We start from the raw sequence: 14491 nt of genomic DNA on the forward strand, positions 1-14491 counted from the left end.
GGAAGCGATTATGTCAGTAATTATGAAATTGGTATGAGCTGTTAGAGTGCTGTAATTTTGCATTTTTGATGTATTAATCCTCTTTTGCTTCTTGGGTGGGATTAAATACAAATGACTAAATATTGAAATGTTTAGGTAGTATTGAAGGGAGTTTAGTTACATCTATGATCTTGCGGTTTTCGGGATAACTTTGATATCAGATATTAATTTTGTTTTATATTTCCAATTATTAACACTTTCTGATTTTTATGTCTCTAATAGTTAAAAAAAATGTTTCAAATAAGTTCAAATTAAAGGACGAAATATTGGTTGGCTTAAAAAAATAGCTCAAACTTAATATTGCAATTATAGCAAAGTAACAGATATCTTCAGATGCATGATCCTCTACCTACTAAACACGATTTGTCAGAAGGGAGTTGTTTAGAAGATTTGAAAAGACAATGTAACAATAGGTCTCCAAGAATTTTCTGTGTAATCATGTAGTTTATCAAGAAATCCTAGGCATAGATTGGAACTAAAATAATAATCTTCTTGCTCGGATAGAACGGCCTGTCCGTACCAAGACTTGTTTTACCACGCAGCAGGATAGTCAGTCCATGCTACGGGTTCGGATGCGATTTGAACCCCAGTCCTGCCGTGTGGGCCGGCGCCGTTTATCACATACACCACCGGGCCGCCCCAAAAAATAATAATCAATAGAAGGCTACTTTAAAGGCAATTTTAAAGCTTCACTTTTAGTTTTCCACGCATACTGCTCATAATATCAATTACATTCACTTAAACGATCCCGTTTCGGTGACGGAAATACTTGCATAAAATCGCACATTCCTCTAGCCTATTGGTTTTTGCGCTAATTTATAGCCAAACACTACCAGCTGCAGCTCCCTGCTGTCTGCCTGCAGAAGACTAATGACTGACAATTCTGGGAGAACGTTTTGCTGATGGCAATTTGTTTTCAATTTGAAAATTTAATGCCTTGTTTTTTCAGTTTGATTTTCAATTACACCCATTGCCGGGCGCGGGAAAGCTTTCGATTCGTTCGTACGTGATGCGTCCAGTTGAAGGTGCTGGGAACGGTTCCACATGGCGGTCCTGTTACACGATGATTACGATGATGGGTTAGTTGGCAAGCCATTGCATTGGCAACCATCGGCCCCTGCGTGCTCCGTATTGGATGATTTACCTCCAGTTTCGATGGATGGCTTTTTTCCAACGCGAAAGAGTAGAGAATAAAAAAAATCTATCGAAAAAACATATTCAAAGCCAATGAAGCATTTGTGTTGCAGTTTTGCAAGGGAATGAAGAAAAATTACTCTACCAAACAAGGCGATGGGAATTCGCTCCAATTACCCAAACAACGACCATCGGCAAAAATGTCACCGGGGGGCAGTGTTTGGGAATGAGCGCGTGTCAACTCGATCTCCATGTTTCTTGATACTTCTAACAGGAGCAAGTCTCATATTTCAATTGGAAGTTTGTGTGTGTTTTTTTATGTACTTTGTTGCTATAAAAATTCTCTCAACGTTCCAACCCACCGTTTCGGTGCAGTATGTCGTTTGTCAATTTGAAAAAATGTCTACATAAAACAGAAAAATAAAAAAGAGAACTCAAACACATGCATGTTGTAAAGCACACACGTTAGGGTTGACTGAATATAGTAAGGGTGTTGCACATACGCATGCGGGAGGAAGATCATTCTTCACCAAATGTGGTCTAGAAATATTGGGGGAAAGATACAAAAACTCACATACACCTTGTTTTTTCGTTTTTTTTTTCGTTGATTCATACATTGTTTCCAAATGACAACGGTTGTTTCGCTGCCGAGGGTGTGTTGTATGGAATAGAAAATGGACGACCCGTTCTAGGGTGCGTAGGTGTGTTAAAGGAGCGACACTGTCTAACACATCGGACGTGATAATTTATGAAAAAAAACTCCCTTACACCATATGTAACGAACGCCAGAAAAGGGAATCGCTCGATTCCATTCCGTACAGTAGTAGACCAATTTTCGATTGAAATTTACTCGCGTTCACGCTCAACGCCATGATTGACTTGCCTCGGTTTGAGTGACATTAATGCTTAATGAGAATACTGGCACCGCATCAGCCGTGCTATCAGGTGCAAGGATGGATGGAGCTCGGTTTTCAATTTACACATCAACAAAAGCGAATGGTGCCCATTACTTTCTGGGCCGTGTTTCGCACCGCACCACGATAAGGGAATGTAACCGAACGCAATTAAACTGCCACACCGATTGCCGGTACGTGGTTTGAGTGTGAGCTTTCGTTGGCCTTCTGACCCATAAATACGTTCGCAAAACGCTTCATAAACCTCACACACAGAGCAGTAGTTCATTGCCGCTGAAGGTTCTTCGTTGAAGTACTAATCAATACACTTTACTAGAACTGAGTATTTCTAATAAAGTAAAATATTAATGCACACGGAAGCGAAACATAGACTCTCCTTCGCAGATAACGCCATAAGGCTACATTCTCAGACCTGTCGACATGTTAACGTAGTGCAAGCAGACATTAAACGTCATTGGATTTACTACAGACAAAAACGAAGAACCAGAGGAAAAAAAAAGCTAAACAAAGCCATAACATTCATCAGTCCAACGATACAAACCAACACTACAAAAATGGTAGTGTATAGCAACAATAAACCCTCGGCACTGATGAGTACGGTGAGTGCGTTCTTTGCCACCCGCGGTGCACTTTAGGCTTGGGTCCTTAATTAGGCAAAAGGTGTTTATAATCGAACCCAACCGACACGACACCCGCCCGCTGGCTCGTGTGGACGGTGGATTTGGATTTTAATTTACGCTCGCCTGGTCACCTACTCGCGTAGTCCTGCCGTGTTTGGGATCCGTGATTGTTTCCATCTCCAGCCACCAGTTCTCTATCGCTCCGCGTCGTAAAGGCTGTTATTTCAACTGGCTCACACTGTGGTGCTCCACCGAAGGCTCACCATCCTGGAGGTGCAATAAAAAATTAATAAGATTACATTTATAACGCGTTCGTCGCCAGTCGGCGTAGGCCTGCCGCCTGTTGGGAAGGAAAATACCGTCCGACAAGGTTTTGTCACCTGAAATTGCTGATAAGCCTTACGGATTTTTATGGTGCTGGGTAGTAAATTTAAATTTAATTAAACATCCACCACTTCGTAACAGGCCGTGGACAATCGACGGTTTGCGGTGTCGGATTTTGTAGCGAGTTCGTCATAACACTGTGTACTTGGTTCGATTTGAGCAGCATTAGCCACCAGGTACGGTGGCATGCGAACGATACGATCACGGATTAGGTTTTATCGAATAATTTATTGCCCTAACAAGAATTAAAATCAAACAACCAGCTCAAGCAGCTCAGGTAAGCGCATTGAAATTAGTCAAACTGGTGATTCTTTTTCCCTAAAATAGGCGTTGATTTTTACTCGCCTTATTGATCAAATCAGTTTTGGATGGTTTCGAAGGTTTTGAGGTTTGGAACAAAAAGTGTAATTATATTGTTCTCACCTTACACTGTCTTGATTAGAGTAAGGTGTGATTTGATGATAAAGGATTTATGAGATTGTCTCACCTACCTTTTTATCTTATCGATCAATGGTGTTTGTTTTTAATTTTTAATGTTGTTACATGGCATTAAAACAACTTTTGGAATTTTATATTGTTTTGATGAGCTAAGAAAACAACTATATTCTATTGGCGTTTGATAGTTTCGAAGTTATCAATGAGGAATTTTCTGAATTGCATGTTTTGTGGTAAAACAAAAAATAAAATACTTTAAACTCTTTGGGCTTTTGCAGCTTTTGCTCATGGTTAAGCGAATAAATTATCTTGTTATGTACATTTTTCCTCGGGATAGACAGGTAAATCTTAACGAAATTACAGTCCAACTTAGTAAACATAGTTCTTTGCAAAAACGGGAAATGTTGAATGCTTAAACGCGTATTTATAAGAACAATATTTTGTAAATGGATGATCCAGATTTATCGCAATTCCAGTGAATAACTGTTAGTGCAAGTTTGATTTATTTTTGTTCTATGGCCAAATACTGATAAATTCGAATTGGAAATCTGACGATAAAAATTGGGTCAGAATTTTTACACGAAACATCAATACGTACTTCAAACCCAGTTTTTGTATTTATAGCTCTTCAAAGGAAGAAGAGTAAAATAATTGACTTAAATGTTTTTAAAATATTTATTTTATGACGTGTTTAATATTTTGTAATGTTTGAATAATGATATCCAAGTCCAATATTTTTTCAAGCTTTTGAGTATACCTTTCCTTGATAATGTTTTCCGAAATCATTTATTCGAGCTTTTGATGTCAAGATCTATTAAATTCCCTAAATTATACGATAATATATACCTCCACAGCAATTTATTTCACTACAAAGATCATTTTAGCTTGCTGCAACATTATACTTTAATATGTACAATTTCACACACTGCTGAAAGCTTCGTATAATCGTAATGCTGATCACTATTCCATATTAATCGATATTTCATCAATCGAGAGATAGCTTTTGGGACCTTCTATGGGATCGCATAGAAGATAATCAATCGCACACTTTTGTTCGGAACCACATTAATACGACACTGGCGTTGGTTTCGATATCGCCCGTCTAGCTTCCTAATACCGAAACTACCATCGACACCGAACTAATGCTCACTCCGATCGGTATCGTTAGGCACAATTTTTTATGACTCCCTCGCGGATTCCCGTCCCACCCAAAGTGGGGCGTCTTTTTCGCGTACGCCAAAAAGCTTCAAACGGTGTGGCACACACGAGCAGAAGCCCGGGACGCAAACGCGCTGCCGCATAACGAACCGGGAGCTTGATTTATGGTCCATGGACACCGGCCATTATCTGGTCCCGGTGTTATATCTCGTGTGTTTGGTAGGTGGTATCGCCTAGTGTACAACACCAACGCAAAAGGTGTCTCTGTTTCTGCCCGTCTCGCTCGGTTCTCGCTTTCGCTTACCAAATTCAACACGCTCATACATAAAACATACATCGGCTGGGTCCGTTGTCTGTCGATGGTTCCCTCGACACACTTCCCCTCGGGGAGGGCGGCCGGAAGGGTGGCGCGTTTTATCGTGGTTTAATTAATTGAGATTAGTTTACTGTCGCCGAAATGAATCCGATCCACGATAAGCTTCCAAACGATGGTTCTACAATGTACAACGCCCGATTTCCGAACGGGAACGGAGCAAGGGATGGTATCCGTTGTCTACGTTTTTCGAAACGGGTCCGATTACAATGTTTGAACGGTATGCGTAGACATTTCTCTCCGCATGCCGTTGCCGTGTTGCAGCGGTCCGGTGGGAGTCGAGGCCGGAAAAATTATGCTGATTGAATTGTTGGTCCATAAAATGAGCAGCTGGTTGATCGGATTTTGGAGTTGCGAAAGTGTCTAATAAACAGAATGCTTGAACAGTGTGCTTGTGGCGCCGTCAGACTGCATCCTTTCGCGAAAGCTTTTGGGGACTTACTGGCTGCAAGGCAAGCGCGGAACCGTTTAGTAAACTGAACGTGGTATGGCGAAGAGATTAGCGTTTTGCAACCGAGTTTGCCGAACAGGAAAGAATAAGACATTATCCTTTAAATGAAGCCATTTCAGCCCGCTTTATCCTGTGCTGTTTGCGTATTTGCTGGCCGATCGACGAGTCGATCGTAAATTAATTCAATTGCAGTAGGCTTATACCTCTGTGTGGCGACGGTGGCGACGATTCAATGCGGTTGTGGCCAGCACCCAAAACTGCAAACCGCACACGATCAAGCTCAAGAAGGTAGGCAGAAAAAAAACCCACAAAAGAACGAGTCATAAAAAAGTAAGCGTAAAAAAAGAAACTCCTTTTCGCCATACACATCTGGTTATGAATCTTTTTATGCAAAAGACACATAGTACCGATCATGCATTTTGGTTTCGTGTTATAGCAGCTGCAGAGGCAATTCGGTGAAGGACTTAGAAGCTGATTGCTTTACGATCGACTCCCGCACGCTTTCGATTGATTGGCGAAGTTTGGTGCAGTGTGATCTAACGACATTAGAAACAGTAAGTAGGCTCGGTTCATTTCCTGTGTTCAGTATGGTGCGAGACAAATTAGCAACAGTTTATGGATTTATTGATGGGATATATGCTACTGGTAGACAGAGAATCGTAAGTCTTGCATTTGACAGGCGCTTTTAATTTCGTTTTCTTTTTGGTAATCCGTATGTGAATAGTTTTTTGAACAAATTTCAAATTTTTACACATTAAAAGTGTTTCACTAGTGTTAAAAAAACACCAAACAAGCTTATATAATGTTAGCAAATGATCGTGCTCTTATTCGTTTATATAAAAAGAAAGACATACTCAGAACTATGCGGTACATCAATCTTCTTTAAACCTGAAGACAGCTTAATTAACACCCTTTTTGTGCGTTCAGACCAACGCCAGCACAACGAAAAGACCAAGAACGTAGGTTTTGAACTTCAAAATTGTTCCGAATACGAGTAAGCGAAGATCATTCTCCGAGCCCATGACCCAAGGGCTGGCCGCTCATCAATTACTATATGCCATCGCCAACAGGAGGACCCAGTCTGTCCATCTGAAAGCCCTTAAACCATTGGAGAATACAATACCTTCGCCACCCAAACAAAAAAACCAGTCCTCCAATGCTTTATGTGTCTTCAGAAACGATTCTTCTTCGGAAAACCGAACCGATGACTATTGGATAATCGTTTCCAATAAGCTGTCGATGGAAGTGTGAAAAATCGTATCCTCTAATCGTTAGTGTCACCGACCATCGAGCCCAGCGAGATGGATCCGAAACCGTTTTATTCCTCGGCTTCTTGGGGGCCACCTGTGCTAGTGTTGAGTTTGGTTGAATATTTTGTTACGCCACGCAAAGCTGCTGCTTTTCTTGCTCACTGGAGACAAAAGCATAAATTATGCAAATTCAGCAGTCACACTGTCGATCGATCGATATTGCCATCGATCGCTCTTCGCTTGACGCTTGGCTTGAGGGTGGTATAGTGTTTGGTTTGGCAGTTGTTTTGGGATTTTTTTCCCTTCAACCCGTACGATTGAATGAACAGATTCACCAATCGCCCGAGCTGGAAACCAAGCGAAAAGCGCTCATTATCTGATTAATTTGTAAATTCATTAATTTTCCATATCTCCCCGTTCCGATCGTAACAGCCTGTGGTCCGTAAGGTGACAGCTCTCCGTTGTCGGTTTTCATTTCCCACTCGCCGTACGTCGAACTATGGCTAAGCCGGTACGTATTGGAACGGATTGATCACTAACCATCGATGAAAGGTGATACTTCCCTCGGTTTTCTTAGCAAAAAAGGGGGAAGAAAAATCGTCTTTTGAACGAGTGTTGACAAAGTGTTGATCGAGTAACGATCGAATACATAAGCCGGTCCCGTTCCCCGTTCCCTGCGCTTCGTGCTATTGAGTGGGGATCGAGTGGATTAAGAAAGGAACCTGTTCGTCATAAATTACGACCCCGTTGTCAACGTGGCTATGCAACGTGTCAGCAGGCAGCAGCATACGAGAGATGTCTTGTGATACTGTTGGTTGTCGGTGCAGTGACACCCCCGCTGGTCTATGGCAAGGGTCTTGAACATCTTGCCAACAATCCTGCATAGTTCTTACGATAAACATCCTTAGGCCCCTGAACAATGGGATCCTGTTGGCCCATTGGTTGCTCCGTTAACAAAGCTCAACACACACTTTGTTGAGGTTGTGATGCAGTCAATGTTTCTCTGCTCACAGTAGGAGGTTTGTTACTCGGTACAATTTACCTAGAACCAGTTTTTATTGATCCTGCACTATTAGCCATGGATGATGATATGGCCGTGATAATTAAAGTATCGTTAGTCTTATAGCATGGGGAATATAAAAATTCTAAAAATCAATGGCAAATAGTAGTTATTCTTTCATTTCTTGGAATACGTGGGTAATAGCATTAAGCGGATTAATAATCAAGAAGATATCTGCACAGATCTTTTAGCTTTTAATTTGTTGAATGGTGATAGTTCTTCAAATTGTTAAAGGTTGAAACAATAATGAACTTGTTGAAGATTATATCACCGACTAAAGATTTGAAGTTAAGGCCGTTCTACCTGAATAAAAAAAAATGAAGTTACATTCAAACGGTTTTAAATAATTAAGATCAATATTCGTCAAGAATCATAGTAAGGACATTTAAAATTATGTTTCAACTTCAAGGCTAACTTATTACAATGTAACGTTCATCTAAAAGAGTCACATAGATACTAGTGATATACCATTCAAATTGTAGAATAAGTTTTCTTCAATTATCCTCCAAACACAACTTGGGCTTATGTTCTAATACGTTATTGTGTTACTTTCCCCATTCACCCTCAGATTTAACCCCTTTTTTCCGTTGACCATGAAAAGAAAACATTTTCCCCAGGAACGGTGTGCCGCACGATCTCGATGTGTGTGTGCCCCAGCCAACGTCATCACGCGGCAATGGGCACAATTAGAGCATTATCGTTATTTATCGCACATAATCACCTTTCGGGGATAGAATTGTCAACGGCAAAAAGTTGCCAACCGTGCTCGAATGCGCACACCCTAGCAAGTGTGTGTGTGTGTGCTTTTGTACTGTTGTTGCTGTTGTTGTTCGTCTTTGTTCGCAGCCCGTCAACGCGTCCATGAGCAAATAAATTACAAAAATTCAACACCACCTTCCTCGGTCTCTGTCACGTCAACCGGTTCGGTTTTTTTTACTCTCCCGTCGTTGTAGTTATATCCAGTTGTTGTAACTACTGATGAACTCTACTCCCCGGTTAGCGTGTTGATTATTCTTGCAGCTTTCTCCCGTATGCAGCCCCTTAAGTCTCCCACCGGTTACAGGGACAAGTGACATGAAATGTGTTGGGGAAATTATGTGAAAAGAATGAAAAAAAGGAACCAGCTCACCATCCATACCTTGTCACCAAATGGTGCTACAGTTGACAAAGTTGTGTGAATGTTGTGTGTTTTTTTTTTTGCACGATTGCCAGGTGATTTAGATTTTAGGCCAGACAGAGCGAACTTGTCCCATTTGGTAGCCTTCCAGCTGGAAGCCCGGGGATGGGGGAAATATGAAAATTTTCCTACATCATGCGAATCGATCATTAGCAGGTATTCACTCAAATGCGGGTAACGCTCATTGCACCGTCTTGAAGTTAGGACCGGATGGGGTGGAAGTAGCCAAAGGCTTCCCCAGAACCCTTTCCAGCAAAGCGTGAATTAAAAGTTTCGCTTTTTTGTGCCTTCGAACACCTTTACCATTGTATGTAAACCGTCTTGAGCCGGTTGTATGGATTCGGACGTTACCGAAAAAGAAGAAAATAAAACAATTTCATCGTCGGGTAAAGCTTCTCACACCGTGGACCACCAACAGAGCGGCTTGTTGATTCGGTGTCGATTTGAGGCTACGCAGGTCGACAGGGTTGCAGCACCTTAAGCAGGAGGTCAAATTAAGTCATTTGCAAGACACGACCTGAAACTGGAGCGCAGATCGTCCGTCAGTCCGTCTCGAAATAGCTGACGGATGGAGGTTCATGTTGCGTTACCTTTCGGTTGTCAAATCCATCCCAACGACTAGTAGCGCACCATCTAACGCAAAATCGCAATCAGCAGAAGCAATGACTTACAGCGCGTATTACAATGCTCTTCAATGGATGTAAAAAGAAAACATAAATAATTAAATACTTTGGAGGGAAACAAATCCACCAGAATGCTTTTTTTGGAAGGTCGCTTAGTACTATGGTTAACGCACGACACATGGATAAGATTAATCACCGCCGCGAGTGGCGAGGTTTATTCTCATCATAAATAAACATCTACTTAAATCCTTTCTTAGGCGTCGGGTTTGTTGGGTCCAAGGGGCATTATTTGCCAGTGCCCAAGGATCGACTGTCCTGTTCGTGTGTGCGTTGCGAGTGTGTGCTTTTGTGGGGGAAGTGTGGGTATGGAGTTGTGGAGACCACGGGCTTCTATGGACGGTAAAGAATAATGACTATTTTGACGTTTCAATATAGACACACAAATATAAGAATAACGATGCTCATTTGTTACGCTTTGCCACTACCCCGAGTCAAGCTCGAGCCATTGAAGAAGTTCCTCTGTTTGGACGCATAACCGCATTGTTGTTCACAACTTCCCGGGAGGTTTAGCGTAGTGAGTTACCTTCGTTAAACACTTGATAAAGAAATGAGTTAGAATTGATAAAACAATTAAACAATATATCCTATGTTGAAGACCTTTTTTTATTTTATTCAACTTAAAATTTATCATTTTGTTGTTACACATATGTTGGTGAAGGGAATACGAAATAAGAATTGGCTATACTTTCAGTTGTGTATGTCAAACGAAGAATAAATTCTTAAATGTTAGAATTGCTATAAGTCATGGAAATATCAAAAACTAAGAGAGCAACATACTATACAATGAACATTTAATGAACTCTACATCTTTGATCGAGTTTCCAAGCTTTCAAGAAACAAAATCAATTTCTGATAAATATTTATAAGCAGGTTATTGAATGATAAAAAACTGATTATCTTTTTGAGTATCTATTTTTTGTTTTCATTCACTTGAAAATTTGAAAATCACTCGATCACTTGAAACCCAATGAGTATTTTTAGAGACTTTCAAATTTATTTTTTTTTTTTTTTTTTTTTTTGCTCGGTTAGAACGGCCTGGCCGTATCAAGACTTATTTTACCACGTAGCAGGATAGTCAGTCCAAGCTACGGGGGGACGGTCCGGATGGGATTTGAACCCGGTCCTGCCGTGTGGACGGGCGCCGTTTTTCACATGCACCACCGGGCCGCCCCAGACTTTCAAATTTAGTTTATTTTAAATTTATTTTTATTCGTAATGAACGACAGAATTGAGTATATTTTAAGACTAAAATTAATAAAAAAAATTACCCTTTACAACTTTTATTTAGCAAAATGCACATTTATTCTTCAATCTACAAAGATTTCTCTAGGGTGATCAAGCGCATGATATCATCGACACAAAATGATCGCGTACGATCGTTCCGGCATTTCCACGGGTACAAATGCATCGACGCGACAGTAGTAGCGGGTGTATAATCGTATTATCCTGCATTTTTGGGACGTTTTCAATTAATTATTGTTTGGAATGTTAATTTTCCTTTCCACCCCCACAATCGAGGTAACCGACCGCTACGGAATCGATCGTCCCAGCTATGGAAGTGAATAAGTTGTGCTGTGAGTTTTGGTTTATTTTTTGTTTTGTTGCTTCCTTTCGTAAATGTTGTTTGAAGCCCCCGGGGATTCATGCGAGAAGAAGCGTATAAGCTACGAGCGCGACTGGACAGTACCGGGGGCTGCAAATGTAAAGTGGAAGGTACAGACCACGGGTCGAGAATGGCCATTTGTAGCATTATTTTTATGGGCAGCAACAAACACCTTGGTGCGCGCAGCAGGACCAGACCAATGGACGCATGCTGAGGTCCTAGTGTCCGGTCGGGACACAGAGGGATAAATATTGTCACCTCGGTTTGACACCCGTCGGGAAGGTGCAGATAGAAGATGCTGCAACGGCAACCTTTCGGTTCCGTAGGTGTGAATGTGCCCTGGGAGGGTCTGTGCGTGTCTGCCAGCCCGTCTAGACGGGAAGAGCTAAGAGGCCGGTCCGAAACCAGCGGCGATGACGGTGACAGTGAAATCGAGCTCAATAAACATATATGAAAAGTTGCATGAACGAGCAGAAAAAATGTACACAAATTTATCACGCTTGTTCGAACCATTCACAGTGACCAAAGATTAAGTCAGAGAAGCTCGCTAAGGTGGGCTTCTACAGTTCGTTTCCTCTGCGCAGACAGCACGACGGAACGAAGATTCCGTGCCAACAAGTGTTGAAAGACAAAACGTGGCCACCCACAGCCCCTTTGCAGTGAGGACGCAGATCGAGCAAAGGCGTAGCGACGGGAGGACCACCGAAGAGAGAAGCCCTGAACGGATTCGATTTGGTCTCACACTTTTAAAGAGTGTTTTGAAAAATTAGCTAAAATTAGAGGTCAAAATTATGGGTTTCCATTTTTCCACCAATTTCACTGCTAGACTGAAGCTTTATTTCTTTCCTCACGTTCTTCGCCCTTTCTAGAATGTTACGATAGAACAACCCGAACGAACCATTTCGGGATTCGGTTCATCGGCGATGACTGACAGACAGAGTGTATCAGCGCCAATCAGGGTGTTCCTGGAATGGGTCGAATTCCGGTACCGAAACCATCACTCAAAACTCCTCAAATGTTTGCCTGCGGCCGTTTCTAGAGAGAGGAAGATGGGAAGAACCAGACGAACGCACCACACGGGCAAAAAGTGTTGCGCCGAAAACAGTGATTAGTAGTCGTTTCGTTTTGACGACTTTTTGAAGTGTTAGAAAAGTGTCGGGGATGGGTTTCGATCGAAGTCTTTCCCGTTGCGCATCACCCGTCCGCCACCGCCTTGGGTTACTTTATTATCATCAATTTCCGCTGCCGGAGCTTGTTGCGTGGTTTCAAGGAACGCAGTTAAGACATTTCCATCATTAGCGGGATAATAATATAATCTTAGGCCCACACTGCAACGGATTCCTCTAGCTAAGCGTCTATGATTCGATTCTCTATCACCTCAGGAAAGATGGTTGTGCTGTTCGGATTTTGTTGGTGGTCACCAAGGTCGTATCTGACGCACGGCAGATCTTTTCACACTTTAGGTGAATACGATGGCTTAGCTGTTCATCATCTGTTGGAAGTGTTACAGGAGGAATGTTTGATAATAGAAGATTCAAAGTGGGTGGTTTTCGCTTTAGCAAAGATTATGGAATACGAAACTATATCAACTTTCCAATAATAATAAAAATTCAAATTAACAAATAGTTATAATTTTCAAATTATAAAATTGGAATAACATTACACATATAGACATAACTGATTTTTCTTATATTTCATTTTTTAACACATAGTCACTTTGTGCTTTTACATGTATCATTGACCAGGGCGATCGTAAATTATTGATAATATTTTGTAATGAAAAAAATATTGATTTTAGAAAAAAATTGTAATTTGGGTGATGTGCGACATTTTAAATCTTTCTTAATAATACGCAATAAAATGTTTGTAGCTCGTATTGTGTTTCAGTCTCTATCAGTGAGCTGTCAAAATGTCAGCAACTAAATTTAGAGCCTCCGGAAACAACAGAAACAACACCAATAACCAGGAAAGTTAAAAATACAATACGGATCATCTCTGAATTCAACAAACAGTCAACTACTGACGGGTTTATCGTGAATATTAAGAACTATAAAGGTCTTTGAAGGAAGAAATTGTTTTCCGATTATTATCGACGAACAGTCCGGGACCATTGAAAGAGTTCCAACATTTTTGGAGCACTAAAGTTTTTAACGCATTACTGATGTATGCAATCTCTAGTTGTAACTTAAAAAAATGTATTCTCATTGAAAACAGTTTAAGATATGCGAACATGTGTCAAGTAAATGCCTTATCCTTCAAGCATTATGTTGCCAACTTGCGGAAGGTTAAAAACCCATTTCAAAAACATCGTAATGCGTCATTAACTTCCAAAGAATGCAACCGGATCCATTGTAAGTCGATTTACGCACCTCGTGATACCTGCTGCAGCAACAAACCATTCCTTCGGTTCGAGTTTATCAAGTCGTTTATCATTCGTACTACTTATGCTCATGTTACATACCACGGCAAAATAACTTCATCAACGCGACCTACCAATTCATAATGAAGCGCCCCTCAATAGTTTCTTTGTCAGCTATTTGGGAGTTTAAATCCCCCCAAAAAAAACACCGTAGCATAACATTCTTTCCATTCCGCGGTTAATTCAATCGAGAAGAGGAAAGAACAAAAAAGAAAGGCGAATAAACGTCCTTCGAAGACGCACTCGTCCGTCCCAAAAGCCTTGTACGCATGTGGGAACATACCTTTTGGTTGTTGCACGCGCACACGCTCAGCCAACACCTTGAAGCGCATCCTCGAGCACCGCGTTTGGCATACCTTAAGGTCGTAATTAATTTACAATGCGCCTATCACACTATCATCAACCGCGGAAACCGCGATACGGTGCGATTGCAAGTATGTGTGCGCGCACATAAAAAAGGTGGACGATGATCCTGATGCACCCGTGCACCGGGTTGTGCCCGATCGTTACGATGGTACGATTATCGTACGCATATATTCGGTTCGTTTTATGCGTGTTTTCGCTTTTTATGACTAGCGGATATTATTAGTGTGCGAGTAAAAGTTTCGAATTTGTTGTTGTTGTTGTTGTTGTCGGTCACTCCGGTGTTTTCCTTCCTTCGTTTCTTGTGGCGTTGGAATGGTCGACTCACGGGCAGTTTAACATAGTTTGAAGTTGTAAAAATTTGTTCCATTTCAATTTTTATACACTGCTCAAAGTGTCGCTCCACTTTTTTTCATTTTCATTGGTGA

The 14491-nt window shown here is 41.3% G+C and overlaps 1 protein-coding gene across 1 annotated transcript in view; it reads left to right on the forward strand.

Moving 5' to 3' along the window:
• The window catches only part of LOC125765573 (T-box protein H15-like), a 47878-nt gene that overhangs the window by 8155 nt on the left and 25232 nt on the right, over positions 1-14491 (forward strand). The window lies entirely within an intron of this gene.

Source organism: Anopheles funestus, chromosome 2RL (assembly GCF_943734845.2).
Source record: "Anopheles funestus chromosome 2RL, idAnoFuneDA-416_04, whole genome shotgun sequence".
In the NCBI taxonomy this organism is placed as follows: Eukaryota; Metazoa; Arthropoda; class Insecta; order Diptera; family Culicidae; genus Anopheles; species Anopheles funestus.